The sequence below is a fragment of the Protopterus annectens genome, chromosome 5.part0, assembly GCF_019279795.1.
Source record: "Protopterus annectens isolate FY-2018-M chromosome 5.part0, PAN1.0, whole genome shotgun sequence".
Taxonomy (NCBI): Eukaryota; Metazoa; Chordata; order Ceratodontiformes; family Protopteridae; genus Protopterus; species Protopterus annectens.
Genome location: NC_056735.1, coordinates 594769384 through 594785097, shown reverse-complemented (window position 1 = coordinate 594785097; position 15714 = coordinate 594769384).

Genomic DNA, 15714 nt, shown 5'->3' with positions numbered 1-15714 from the left:
GTTAGTTATTTGGTCATCGGTATCTCTTATTTAAAACATGTCTGAGATATATAGTTGAATGCAAAGAAAGTTTTCTTATATACATACATTCAGTTTCCTATTACCTTTGCAAGGTAAGGGTTTTAGAAAGAGTCTATTTGGATGTGCTATTTAGTGAGCAATCCTAATCAATGATGAATCTTTTTTCCTCCATTGGCTATTTGTGTTTCCTTACAGAGTATCTGTCAGAGATGATATACTGTTCCAGAGCAATTTAATATTTGAGAATATATTCTTTATGTAATGAATGAGCCTACCTGCAGGTGTGATAGCACATCCATTAGAAGCCGGGCTTTCCAGATTTTCACAGAATGTGAATTTTTTGCCTCATATGTTTAGTCTGTTCCTCATAAAAACTGTGATTTGTTAACAAATCACTGAGGACTAAGGACTGAATGCAATAAATAATGATATAAATTTGGATTTTAGACTTCCTATCCCTCATAAAATGTAGCAAACATGAATCCTGTAATTCTAGCAACTTTGTATTTATAAAAGGAAGTGAGGGACCTGTTACCAGCACAGACAGCAGAGAGAAAGAAATTGTCACTTTTGTTTGCTAGGCAGTGCTGGCATATTTGACTGCCTAGTGACCTTAACAGGTTAAGAAGAGAGTGGTTAACATTTATTATGTTCAAGTTTGATGCTATAGCAGTGATTAATAATTTGTCTTTTTCTGGATTTGTGTCTTTCGGCTTTTCCCGGTTAGGGGTGGCCACAGCAGAACTCCGGTCCGCTAATGATTGGCAGTTGATTTTTACGTACCGGCTTGCCAGGCCTGACATACAACCTTCAATGAAGGTTCGCCCATTCACGCATGTCTCCATGCAGAAGACGCTCTAGCTGAGGATCGAACTGAACAGCTTCTTACTGTGAAGCGACAATGCTACCACAGCACCACCACTGCGGTCTATATCAATGCATAATCACTATGCTCATGCACTAAAAAGCAATTAAGGAGTTACAGCATCTGTCCGATATGTATCTCTCTCTCTCTCTCTCTAGACATATATATATATATATATATATATATATATATATATATATATATAGATATATAGATATATAGAGATAGATATAGGGTTTGATTGTAAATGATCAAACAATTTAATGGTGAACTGAAAACACTGACAAAAAAGTTTGAACATACACAATACCAAAAACAAAAACAAAATATTAAATTAAATAATATTGAGAAAGGAAAACTGTTTCCTTTCCCGATATTAATACTAACCTCCATAACACTAAAAAAGCCTTCCTGTTACACTGCCACTACACAAGATACAATCGGGCACACAAATATTCAAAAACACACACAAGCAACACTATATATATATCTATCCCCTAATGTAATGCTGACCCTAATCCTAAAATACACAAACGTGCGCACAAACATACAATACCAATCTTTCATCCATTCCTGACACTAAAACTAATTCACGTGCACAAACACTCTCACCCCTCCAACCCCACGTATTCATCTCAAGATTACACACCATCAGCATTTCCACTGGTTGTTTATCCATATCTTTGACATTAAACCACACCAGACACACACACACACACACACACACACACACACACACACACACACACACACACACACATATATATATATATATATATATATATATATATATATATCTCTCTCTCTCTCTCTCTCTCTATATATATATATATATATATATATATATATATGTTGAAGCAGCAGAAACAATTGATGGGCAAAAAGCTTCAGTTGTCATGAAAACTACAAAAAACCCTGAAACACTGCTGCAGCCAGTTACAGAATAATTTAATAGTCTAGGCAAAAAGACAAAACAAAAATAATCATAATAATTCATTTAAGAGACTGCCCAATGGGAAAGAGGTATATGAAACAAACAGACATGTTGAGAATCAAAGCAGACAAACAAGAACAAGTCTGGCGAGAAGTTAATTTTACAGATACAAAACTGTAGCCTCAGGCAGCTAATTGTAAACTGATGCAAGAAGGTGCTTTAGATCATAAACAGATTCTTGGTGAAGCACCAGACATGAAGAATGATGACATTAGTAAATTCCCCTTATGGTTAAGTGTAACAAGAGTGGTTAGGGACAGAATGAAACACTGGTGGATTCTGATAATCAGTAACATATATAGTGAATCAGCAGGAATGTCATCACTTTCTGACATCTTATTGTATTTCCCAGAATAATGCTGAAGTGAAGAAACGGCAAATCCAGCTACAAAATTAAATTGTGATTTATTTTTTATCTACCAAGTAGAAAGTACAGATAGCAAATGCCAAAGCACTTAAAGAAGATATACACATACTCAGAACAAGAATGAACTTCTGTAAAATGTCTTAATAAATAATGACTATGAGATGGGAGAGCAAGAGCACTGAAATTGAAAACAAAATGTGTATTCAAGGTAAAATAACAGTTTTGTGAAATGCAATTTAAAGTGCTCAAGAAGCAAATAAGTACTATCTATACTGACAAACTAAATTATAGGCAAGGTAACTGCATTACTATATTAATTATATAACATAATTCTGTGTGGACAAAAATGCAAGAAAATAGAGTTAAGCAAGGTTGTATTGTAATTAAATAAAATGATGTAAACCATCTAACTGCTTACAAAATACATTTGGTAAAAGTATCTTTACACATACAGAAATATTACAATCCTGTTAATTTGAGAATTCTTCAGAAGTAAAAACATGACTTTTACTGAAGTGAGTTTTAATAATGTAACCTTAAAATAAATGAAAATTGTGAATTACATGTGTTCGGTTTCCTTGAGTTTCAGGCTGGAAGTCCTGTTTGCCATTCTTAGCTTCTTCCTGAGTTTGTGTGCAAGTCGTAATAAGGTTTTTGGAATTTGTTACATTTCCTTGACAACCCAAAAAGTGAAGCTTCAACAATGTCTCTAGATTTACAATCCAGTGAATAAAAAAAAAAAAAAAAACATTGATCAAGTACTCAAACCAGTAAGACATTTAACTAAAAACTTTTCCACAGTTGACAATCCCATTAAACTTACATGTGGGGGACAGCCCTCTTACACAAACACACACACACACACACACACACACACACACACACACACACACACACACACACACACGCACACACACACACACACACACACACACACACGTGTGTGTAACAAAGAAAAGTATATATACATATATATATATATATATATATATATATATATATATATATATATATATATATATATACTGTTCTTTGTCAAAATTGCATTAGTTCAAAAAAGAAAATTAGAGCACAACTTACGCGAAAGTGCACTTAAACTAAAGTGCACTTTTGAGAAGATCAGTTCAATGAACCGATAAACACAAAAAACAGTGTTTTGCAGGGGGGCAAGCCCCCTGCACCCACGCTACATAAATATACAAACTCTGAGATCGCACTACAGTGGGGAAACAGGTAAATTCCTTTTTCCCCACTGTAGTGTGCTTCGATGCTGCAGTGTTCCTGTTTCCTTTTTTATCGGTTTGTAGAAATGATCTTCGTGAAAGTGCACTTTTGTTTAAGTGCATTTTCACATAACTGGTCCTCTACTTTTCTTTTTCGAAATAATGAAATTTTGCAAAGAAAAGTAGACCATACACACACACACACACACACACACACACATATATATATATATATATATATATATATATATATATATATATATATATATATATATATATATATATATATATATATACGGGATCCATATGGATCACCAAACGACAACATAACCGAAACAGATTCAGCCGGGCATACTTGCACAAAGTGCTTTTCACCGAAAGGCACTTTTGCGTGAGTTTGCCTGTTGCAGATATTGCACTACAGTGGGGATAAGGGAAAATTCCCTTTTTCCCACTGTAGTGTGACCTCAGAGTGAGAATATTTAAGTAGGGGGGTAGGGGGTGCAGGGGGGGCTTGCCCCCCTGCAAAAACGTAATAGTAATGTTTTATTCTTTTTTTTTTTAAGCACACTTTAACAAACGCGCTTTTTCGGTGAAAGTGCTTTCGTTAAAGTGTGTTCGGTGATTGTGGATTCTGACTATTGAACTTTCGTTCAATAGTCCTAGATCCATACATATATATAGATATATAGAAAGATATAGATAGATATGGATCTACAGATATAGATATTTATGTATACAGGTATATCTATATATAGGGAACTGTGTATTTGGTCAAAATGAAGATGTCAATATTAACTTTGTTCTGGTTACATGAAATTTAGTTGGTTGATATATGTAGAATAAAGTAAAAATGTATCATTTCCATGTGTGTTTGAATGTATGTGTGTGTGTGTGTGTGTGTGTGTGTGTGTGTGTGTGTGTGTGTGTGTGTGTGTGTGTGTGTGTGTGTGTGTGTGTGTGCATGTGTGATTTGTGTAGTTGGTGAGTTGCTGGCTATTACAGAGAAACTGTTAACAGTGAGGTAAAGAATTTTTCCTTATTCCCCCCTTATTCTTCACTGTTGTACGATCTTGGAGTTAGTATATTTAATTAGCAACACTTGTTCCACTGCAAAAAACACCATTTTTACTATTGTTTTCTGTATTTGTGTATTTTTGAATTAGTCGGTTTGATATGTTGAAACACCAAATTAGTGAAACTTGACATTTCAATATATACCCTATCTATCTATCTGTCTGTCTGTCTGTCTGTCTATCTATCTATCTATCTATCTATCTATCTATCTATCTATCTATCTATCTGTCTGTCTATCTATCTATCTATCTATCTATCTATCTATCTATCTATCTATCTATCTGTCTGTCTGTCTGTCTATCTATCTATCTATCTATCTATCTATCTATCTATCTATCTATCTATCTGTCTGTCTGTCTGTCTGTCTATCTATCTATCTATCTATCTATCTATCTATCTATCTATCTGTCTGTCTGTCTGTCTGTCTATCTATCTGTCTATCTATCTATCTATCTATCTATCTATCTATCTATCTATCTATCTACAATGAAAAGAGAAACTCATTAAAAAAGAAAATCACTGCCAGTGCATACTTAGAAACTTAGAAACAATGCTGGCTCGTAGCTGTAGCATAGTCCAGATCCAGGCCTGCTGCTTCTGGAACCATTTGTAGTGCTTTATTTGTTCTCAGCACATTTTCCAGGACATCATGGATTGGAAGGGGCCTATCTGCAGTTTTGTGAGAGAATTGTTGATTGGCATCTGACTGGTAAAGGAAGGTGGGTCTAGGGCTTGGATTAAACATCCTTATTGGTCCTTTTGAATTTTGTTAGAGTTTTTTTCATGTTTTAGCTTTGGGTATTTAGGCTCTGCATCTGAGCAGGTTTCTGCTTGTTTGTACCAAGCTGAACTGAGGTGGACTTCCAGCCACAACTCTGAGCTGAGATACCAGATGACTAGGGGGTTCTGAGCCTCCAAAAAAACGTTACCTTTTTTTTTGTGTCTTATTTATACTATTTACTGCACTTTTTTATTGCCTGCCACCTACTTTAATACAGTATTTATTTACTGCGTACTAAGCTACACTGTTATACTACAATTGCCTGCCACACTGTGTCTGTAGAATTGAATTTTATTGCTGTTTTGACTGTTTAGAAAGCATTTTTGTTGTGTCCATTGTTAAGTATTTACTGTTATTTTTTCACTGTTTTAAAGCTATCTGCTTTGCCTGCTCTGGCTTTCCTGCCAAGCAGTACTTAATTAACTGACTTGTTAACTGTTTAAATCATTCTTTAGAGACTCTTGGCTGATTTTCTGCTGTTTTAAATGTCTTTTTCAGTGCCTTACTGCTATTTTTCTGCTGTGTTGAACATTTTCTAGTGTTTCCTGCTGAAACTAGGGTTGCTAGTAGCTGTAGCATAGTCCAGATCCAGGCCTGTTGCTTCTAAAACTGTTTGTAGTCATTTGTTTGTTCTGAGCATGTTTTCCAGGCCATCTTGGATTGGAAGGGGCCTATCTGCACTTTTGTGAGACAATTGGTTTGATTGAGACCTGAGTGGTAAAGGGAGGCTGGTCTAGAGCTTGGAATAAGCATCCGCATTGGTCCTTTTGAATTTTGTTAATGTTCTTTTCAAGTTTTAGCTTTGGGTATTTAGGCCCTACATCTGAGCAGGTTTCTGCTTGTCTGTGTGTCAAGCAGCACCACACACTACCATGCAATTGTGCACCAAAGCTGGACAGTTAAATTCAGCAAATTTTCCTTTAAAACTCAGGCAGAAATATCCATTACCTGAGCTCCTCCATGATCATTTCTGAAATGCCATCCCTAGTGACAACAGTCTTTAACCTAGCATTACGGATAGTTGGACTACCCTTATTTCTCCTGACAACCTTGTTAACTTGGGCCTCTTGAGTCAGTGTAGCAATTGCCTCATGTACACAGAAAACCCTTTACTAATAACACACTCTAATACAGAATGCGAGAGATGTATTCCAACCATGAATCTAGAATCCATGCTTTCTCGCACTCAAAACAGTTTCGCAGAGAAGGTTATCAACTCACCCACCACTACATATTTACATAGTACCACTACTCAAACACATAGTACGTATCGAACATGTAAATCCACATGTGTGGAGGTTCTCATAAAAAACTTATCAAAACACCAGAGACCTCCAAAACATGTCTGCTACAGCTAACACAGTCTCCACAGCACCCATGACACAGCAACACCAGTGTCTCACCCAACAAGCCCTTAAGGCATAACAGTCAAAAATTACATTTTCTTGTCATAAGAGACTCAATAGTGAGACACACAGATACCCCACTCAACAGGTTGGACAAGAAGAAAATCACGGTCAGCTGCCTGTCCAGTGCCAGGGTTCACCAAATCATGCATGAACTCAAGTCTCTCAGCAACAAGTACCATTATGACTCTATCATAGTTCATGCTGGTGTGAATGACTTGAGATGTACCTCGCTGGATTATATTAAGAGAGTCATGGTCAATCTCTCTGAGTATATGTTCCAGGCAGGTATGTCCCTAGTTTTGAGCAGCATATTACCCACACATAGAATGATGCCAGAGTATAAACAAAAATGATTGATTTCAATAATTGGTTTAGTTTTTGGTATCATTCCAAGGGGATCCAGTTCTGGTCTTCCTGGGAAGCCATGTTTGACCAACCTTGCTGCTTAGCCAGAGATGGTTTACACTTAGCACCCCTAGACTTTCAGCCACTGGTAAAGGCTTTTGCCTCTCCCATAGTGCCTTTTTTAGGCAAGGTCTCAAAAACAACATTACTGATGTGAAATTAACCAAAAAGATCAAAATAAGGGTTATGTTGCTAAATGCTAGGAGCTTAAACACAAATCTGCACTCCCTGGAAGCACTTCTCTCACTAGAAGATGTAGATGCCTGTGCCATCACAGAAACCTGGTTTAAGGCCTCAGAGAGTACCCCAACCCTACAAGGCAACAATACCATCCACACCTTTAGACCACAAAATGAATGCGTGAAAACCAAAGGAGGCAATATTTTAATTTATATTAGAGATAAATTTACCTCCCATCTAGTTATACTGGAAAACTCCGTTGAGTTACTCCAGGTCCAGGTTATGGTGGGTAGGACACCCATTCAAGTCCTAGCCAGGCATAGATCCCCCTTAAAGGGGCATGACACCCATGAACCCTAGTTAACTAAACTGAAGACAATCCAAATTTTACCAAACACACTGGTTATGGGGGATTTCAATTATCCCATCATCGACTGGGAAACCTAATCTAGCCCAAACTCGCTAGTACAAAAGTACCTTGACTTTGTGAATTCAAATGTCCTGGAGCAAATTGTCCATATCCTACCAAAAGGAACACACATTCTAGATCTGGTCCTCACCAACATGTCAAACAGGTCTATATTATATTATCAAAAAGACAGGTAATCGAACGGCACTTATATCGAAAATGCTGTTCAGTGAATTCAGCCCTCACCCCCCACACTAATTATATATACCAACTCCAAGATCGTACTACAGTGAGGAAAGGGCAAACTTTATGATCTTCACTGTACTGCGATCTCACTACGAACAGTTTGCTGAACAGCATTTTCGATATAAGTGCCATTCACTGACCTGTCTTTTTGATAATCTAATACAGACTCTGTCAAACAGGTGCTCTGCTGCAATTGTTGCACCCTCATTAGTTAAAACTTACCACAAATCAGTCACCTTTGAACTGACACTAACGGCAGAACTCACAAAGGGTGAAATCAGACTAAAAAACTTCACCACTGCAATCTATACCCTCCGAGGTGAAGGTATAAATGGATTCCAAGTCGCACCCCAAACTGAAAGTGGTAACTATGCCAAAGCTTACACTAAAGACCTGCATAATCACTTGCATAAGTGTATAAACTCAGCTGTACCACATAGAATCAAAGCCAGATCCCCAAGTAAAATCATGCAGGCATGGTGGACTTCCACCATCAACAAACTCTACAATAAATGTTAAAAGTTGCTATCCAAGAAAACAAAGACAAGGACCCAACAATGGATAAGCACCCTCCTTAGCTTTAACAGGCAAATAAGACAACTTGTCAAATCCTCCAAGAGCTCCTTTCAGAGAAACCTGGCAAGTACTGCCAAGGATAACAGTAAGGACTTTTACAGCTACATAAGTAACCTACAGGGTAGGAACCAAGCATGTGCAGAACTTGTGGCCAACAGTATCACACACACTGACTCCAGCTAGCAGATTGGTTTAGTAAAAATTTCACTCCCTTATCCCCTCTTATCTTACAACAAGCCCTCCCCAACCACTCCCACATTACATATCTGAAGAGCAGGTCCTCAAAGCCCTGTCCAAGGCAAAGAACATGGCCTCTATGGGACAAGATGACATCACAGGCTGTATTAAAAACAGGATAAAACATGTCTAGCATCAGCACTAAGTACCCTTTTCAATCATAGCCTAACCACAGGCTTTGTTCCTGTGGAATGAAGAGCAACTACAATTATTCCCCTCCACAAAGGTGGCCTAGCAACAGACCCAGGGAATTACAGACCCCTAATCCTGACCAGCCTCATCTGTAAGGCCATGGAATGTATCCTTATGGACCTCTTAAATAAAGACATAGGTGACCTCTAAACCCTGTATTCTACCCAATTCAGCTTTGTGAAGGGCAGATCCTGCCTGTTAAATCTGGTGGATTTCTTTGAAGAGTGACCAAGGCCATAGATGAGTGCAAATCTGTGCACACAGCATTCCTCAACTTGGCAAAGACTTTCAACACAATCCCACATTTAGGCATTACCAATAAACTTAGCAAACTGAATGTAAACCCCTTTGTTGTAAAATGGGTTGCCAACTGGCTCACAAACCAGCCACATACTATCAAAGTGGTTGACTTCACATCAACCAGCAGTTCAGTGCTGGGCACCCTACTGTTTGGTATATACTTCTCAGAAGTTCAGGTCAAATCTAAAGGGTTGTGACTGACCAAGTCTGCAGATGACTGCAAACCAGGTACAATCATTAATTCTCAGTATACTCCAGGAGGGTCTCACACAGACCAATGACTGGTGTATTAGTCATGGTCTCGAACTGAATGCAAAGAAATGCATCATCATTCCCTTCAGCACAAACACTGTCAAATCAACAACAATATCCTAAGTACCCATGATGTGGTAAGGGACCTGGGATCTCAGGCTGACTGCAACCTTAACTTTAACCACCATGTGTCTACCTTTATAAGGAAAGCTTTCCACATAGCTCGCTTGATTAGTAAAGGCATCACTTCTAGAGCAAAAGATGTTATAACCCCACAATATTTTGCACTTTTCCAGCACATAATTGAGTATAACGCCCCATTCGGTGTGTACCATACTAAGCACCTGCAGCAATTAGAGAGATCTCAGAGGTTTCCAACAAAGAAGATCAAGGGCCTCCAGCATGTGCCTTATATGGACCAACTAAAGTCCCTGTCACTATACTCTGTATCATACATACTTCTTAAGGGAGACTTATGCCTGGCCTACAGAGCAATTCAAGACCCAAAAGTAATAAACTTACTGCGTATCCATAAATCATATGGGTCTAGGGCTACCCATTCCAGGGACTTAAATATGGCCTGCGACTTAAATAGGACTTGCTGCAGGGACAGATTTATCTCCCAGTAACTGCCATGTCTTTGGAACAGGCTACCAATTCATGAGAAACAGAGCACCTCTATGACATTGTTTGAAAGGAACCTGGATGAGTGGATGGGGCACCATAAATTCTTACTGGGGATAGTGCCCACAACCCTCCTGGACATGGTCAGTCATCACTAAATGCAATCTTGGGTAATGACTCGTACTTCTACGGTATTACCTTGGGTTGAAACATCTGGTCTTAAATTGACCTCCAGGTCGATAGCCTAGTAATCTTCTATGATTGTATGATCCCATGAATGAGTTTAAACATAGATGTTGAACTTGACAATTTTAACCTCAATGACCTTGCACTCATTAAGTAGTAGGGAAACTACATGTGAACTCATAGTTGTCAATGGTTGCATGTGCTCTCTTTAATAATAAAATAATTAAGTGGTTTTATTTATTTATTCTTTGCTGATATTGCCAAAAATTGACGACAGACATTGACCTCATGTATGCCATCATCAGGCCATATATTAAGTATTGCTGCCTGCATATGGAGGCCCTGATGATGCAGGTCCCATTTATAATCTGCATATGATAGCTCTGTAGTCAGAGATATTTTTCTATGTATCAAAACACAGTATGTTATCATTACCTCTTTGTACTATTTCCACAATGAAACCATTCTGCAAAGAGGTAGTTTATTACGTATCACCTCATCTCTGATAAGTGCTATGCCATTAATTCTGGAAAGGCCTTTGCTCTTACCCTGCATACCTAGCTTCTAGTATATTGTTTTTCAGAATTACCTTCTTAAGTCTTTCGCACAAGTCAGAAACTGCATGTCCTCTACAGAGGTACCTGCAGTAGCAGATGGCATAGTTTGTCTGGAGGCTTTTATAGTTATTTGAACTTTAGGATTCAGCCATTGTTTCATTGTAATCACTTGAATGGCTGTGATATCAGCTGGGTAGTGATATGGGATATTCTAATGTCTTTGTTTATAGGGAAAAATCTGACTGTGGAAAGTCCATTTTCAGCAAAAAACTGGGGAGAAAAGCTCCAGCAGATCATTTAAGATACGACAAAACAATCTTTACAAAGATACATTACATAGACAGTTCTTAAGATATTTAGATGTTCTGTGGTGACATTATGCCTGATATTAAATTCCAAGTATAAAACATTTAGTATGCAAGCAGTTCATGTGCAATATATGTGACAAGCAAACATTAGATACAGATTACAAGACATGGGTAAAGATGATTACAGTATAGATGTTAGACGTAAATAAAATTGAGGTAAGGAGTCTCAAACATTTGTCAATAGTTAGATGGTAGTTAAAGCTATGTGGGAGACATCACAAAGCTAAAGACTCAAGGTTAATGGAGGTAAGAATACAAGGTGACTTACTGACATAGAACCTAGTTATATGAGAGTGTTGGAGAGTATTTGAAAAAGATGGACAAAGTGGGAAATCTGAAAGAAATTCAAATATAAAGTGAGGAATATGGCAGGAAAAAACTGAGGAAGAGGAGTAGACAGGTTTGTTGTGTAGAGGGGGTGGAGGTTATAAAGGGAGATGGGGCATGAGCAGACAAATGAAAATGTAGTTACTCAGGTTAGGAGCGTATGCATGACCACATGTACTTTAGCGGATGACATCCACCCCAACCCCGGACCCATCCCTAACATCAATCTCACCAAATCCTCTACTCAACCCACAAACTCAAAGTCCATTCACCTTACAACACTTAATGCATGAAGCCTATAAAACAAACTCCCTAACCCCCATGCCTGGCTCTACCATAACCACCCCGACATTACCGCCGTTTCTAAAACCTGGCTGTAAACCTATATAAAAGATAGCAAAATCCTACCACCAGGTTTCCAAATCATTCACAATGACAGAGCCCACAAAAAAGGAGGTGGAGTAGTAATAGTCTACCCCACCTCCTACACCATAACTCCCTAAAATATCTAAATAAAATACCAACCTTTGCCAATGCTAAAATTATAATAGGTTTACTAAAAATAAACAACCACAAGTCCATATGTATCTCTGCCCTCTATATTCCCATTCCCCCTGGTGATAATATCAAAACTCTTGAAAACAACCTGTCCTGGTTCTCCTTCAATATAAAAAAATGAAACCTATATACACAGTGATACCAACATCAACTGGAATACTATTAACTCTTAAGCCCCATCCCACACAATCAACCTGTACAACTTCTCCCAACTAATACAATCTCCAACCAGACCAAATAAAGATGGTATCTCTGGTGCCATCATTGACTGGATCCTAACAACTCACCCAAACCTTATCAGTAAAGCCAGAACATTACCTGATCCTCTCAGCGATCACCTGCCAACCTTCACTGACTGTCTCCCATCTCCACTCCATAAACAACACCACTACATCCAAACCTGCAACCTCTCCTCTTTCAACCCTCTAACTTTCTCTGAATGCTTAAAGCATACTGACTGGTCCCCTATAAAATCCCTTCCTCTAGATGATGCCATTTCCCACTTTAATCATTCATTCCAAACCCTTCTCAGTCAGCAAGCTCCCTCTTGAACCAAACGCATCAAAACCAATCTCATGGTTATCAAAATATATTAAACTAGCCTTGCACCAAAGGGACAAAAAATGGAAGCAATATCAAAAATATAAAAACCCTAACACCCTCCTAGAGTTTAAGCAACTATGAAACTCCATAAAAAAACTAACAATTAAAGACTGCAAAACTCACTGCACCAAACTCCAGTCATTCCACTCAACAAATCCCAAAAAAATTCTGGGACTCCATCTCATCCATGCTGCATCCTGGCAACAAAGAAAACCCCTGCCCAGACCCCAGCCTCTCCAACCTTGAAACAGCCAGCCAGTTCAAATCATTCTTCATAGACTGCATAGCTAAACTATCAGCCTCCTTCCCACCCCCTCCCTCCACCACCACACCCTCCTGCCCCAACCACCACCCCAATCATCAATCTTCCTATACATCTTTCTGCCTCAAGCCCATCCCCACAAGTACTATAAAAAGACTTCTCCTCAAACTCAAACCGTGTCACAATGCACCCTTCCACCCACCTTCCTCAAACAATCTGCAGACAGCATTGCCTATCCCATCTCTATTCTTATAAATAGATCCATACAAGAATCATACATTCCTTCTATCTGGAACCATGCTTACATCATCCCCCTCCACAAAGGTGGCAAAAATACTGATACCACCAACTTCAGGCCTATTGCAATCCTTTTCCCTCTTTCTAAAATACTAGAGAAAAGCATACAAGCACACCTCATGGAACACCTAACACTAAGCAATCTCCTCTCCCATACCCAACACAGTTTCTGCCCTGGCCACTGCACCATGACTGCCTTTCTTTCCTTTCTTGAAATGATAAACCTCGAATGCGACTCAGGCAAGTTCGTATCCACACTATTCCTAGATCTGTTAAAGGCCTTTGACATCATCTCATATACCCTACTTATATCCCAACTCTCCACCCTACACCTCTCTCCCACCATCATTACCTGGTTTTCCAGCTACTTGTCCAACCGCCAACAAGCTGTCCAATGGAAAACTTCAACCTCACCCTTCCTTCCCACACCCACAGGTGTCCCTCAAGGTTCTGTTCCTGGCCCTCTTCTCTTCAACCTATTCATTAACAACTTTCACCAATCCATCCCAGACTCATCTATCATCCAGTATGCAGATAACTCAACAATCATCTGCTCAGCCTTCTCCCCTCAGAGCTCCTTGCAAAAACCCAACTAGCCTTCTCCAAAACAGAATCCTGGATGTAGTCTAATCATCTGGCACTAAATGCAAATAAAACCAAACTAATGTTTTTTCCCCTACCAAAAACTCCATTGACAAATCCACATTCACCATACAGAGCCAAACAACACCCTCCTTGAAATTATTCCCAACACCAAGCTTCTTGACATCATTATTGATGAAGAACTAAAATTTGACACCCACATCCGCTCCGCAATCAAGAAAACCCACCAAATGTTAGGTCTCCTCTACAGGCACAACTACTTCCTAAGCCCATCTATCCATCAAACTCTTGCATCCACCTTCCTACTCCCCTCCCTTATGTATGGTACCCCTCTTTTCACCAATCTCCATCTTAGCCTTTGGTCCAAACTTGAATCCTGCTACCACAAGATCTCCAAATTTGCAACCAATTCAAAAAAACTCATCCCACCACTGCCACTCTCTCCTCACCCTCAACTGGCTTAAACTACCCAACTACCTCAGTTACCTACAACTTGCCATTACCCACAAGCTCATCTTTAAACCTGCCAACTGCTCAGCTCTCGCTACTTCCTTAAAACCTTACATTCCCAACTTCTCACTCAGATCCAAAAACCAAAATCTCCTTCAGGCCCACAAACCTGCATGACCTCCTGGCCATCTACTGCTGTCCCACTCCTTAGCTAAACAGTGGAACTCTCTCCCCACACACCTACGCAATCTACCTAACCATACAAATTTCAAATCTCAGCTACTCTCTCATCTTTCTTCCAAATGGGACTGCCCTTGCCACGCTCCAACTTAAACCCCTCCCCCTATTCCACCTTGCACTGACTCATCCAACTACCTCTACTATTACTTCATCCCACCCAAAACAATCCCTCCCCTACCAAAAGCTAATTTACTCTCTAATATCTACTGTACTATACTCTCCAATCACAATTATGCTATTACCCTCTCCATGCATAATATTTTCCTATCCTACTAATGGCTAGTAGCTATATGTTTTGAAATGTTAAACCTACAATTGATTTTATAACAAAAATATTCACTTTATCTAAATGTTGAAATTTGTGTATTGAATTATGTCTTTTAATTTTTGTAACATAGTGATAAGCCAAGTGCAAATATCATGGAGCTTATCTGTAAATGTTTAATTAGCTGTATGAACTATGTCCTTTTGTAACATGTGAAATGTAACTTGCAATTATTGTGGAGTTTTTCTCCCTGGGCCTACACTGAAAATGGGCTCTGCTTGGCCCAGTGGACTTCCCTGGTCATCAAACTTAAATAAAATAAATAAATAAAATAATAAGAGCTTGAATGTGGAAAGTTTAAATAGTCTGTTTTAGGTATGTCAGAATGGTGTTCCAGAGTTCAAATAGGTAATGGGAGTATTGTGAGTCATCTGCTGAGTTATTAGAAATTGTTGTGATTACTAAGAGCTTATTGGTTAAGCGATTATCTCTTACTGGAGAGTGGTGCTGCAGGGTATATTTTGTGCTGCTCATTTTTCTGATGCATAAATGAGACTGTGTGGAGTAATAAATTGCGGGTATGTTAAATAGTCGGGTAGCTCAGGACAGTTTAGCTGTTTCATGGCTGTGCAGTGTTCAGTACTATATCCATAGCTGGCAACAAATTTGGCTAACTTATTATAACAGGTGGAAAGTTTAGCTGTGAGTCCAGTATTTAAGTTTGTAAGAATAGGCAAGGCACATAACAAGGATGTGAGAAGGTAGGCAGGTGCTAGTGTTTGTCTTGCATCATCTGTCAGGTAATGTTTGGTTCTATAGTGGGATCCAAGTTTCTAGTGT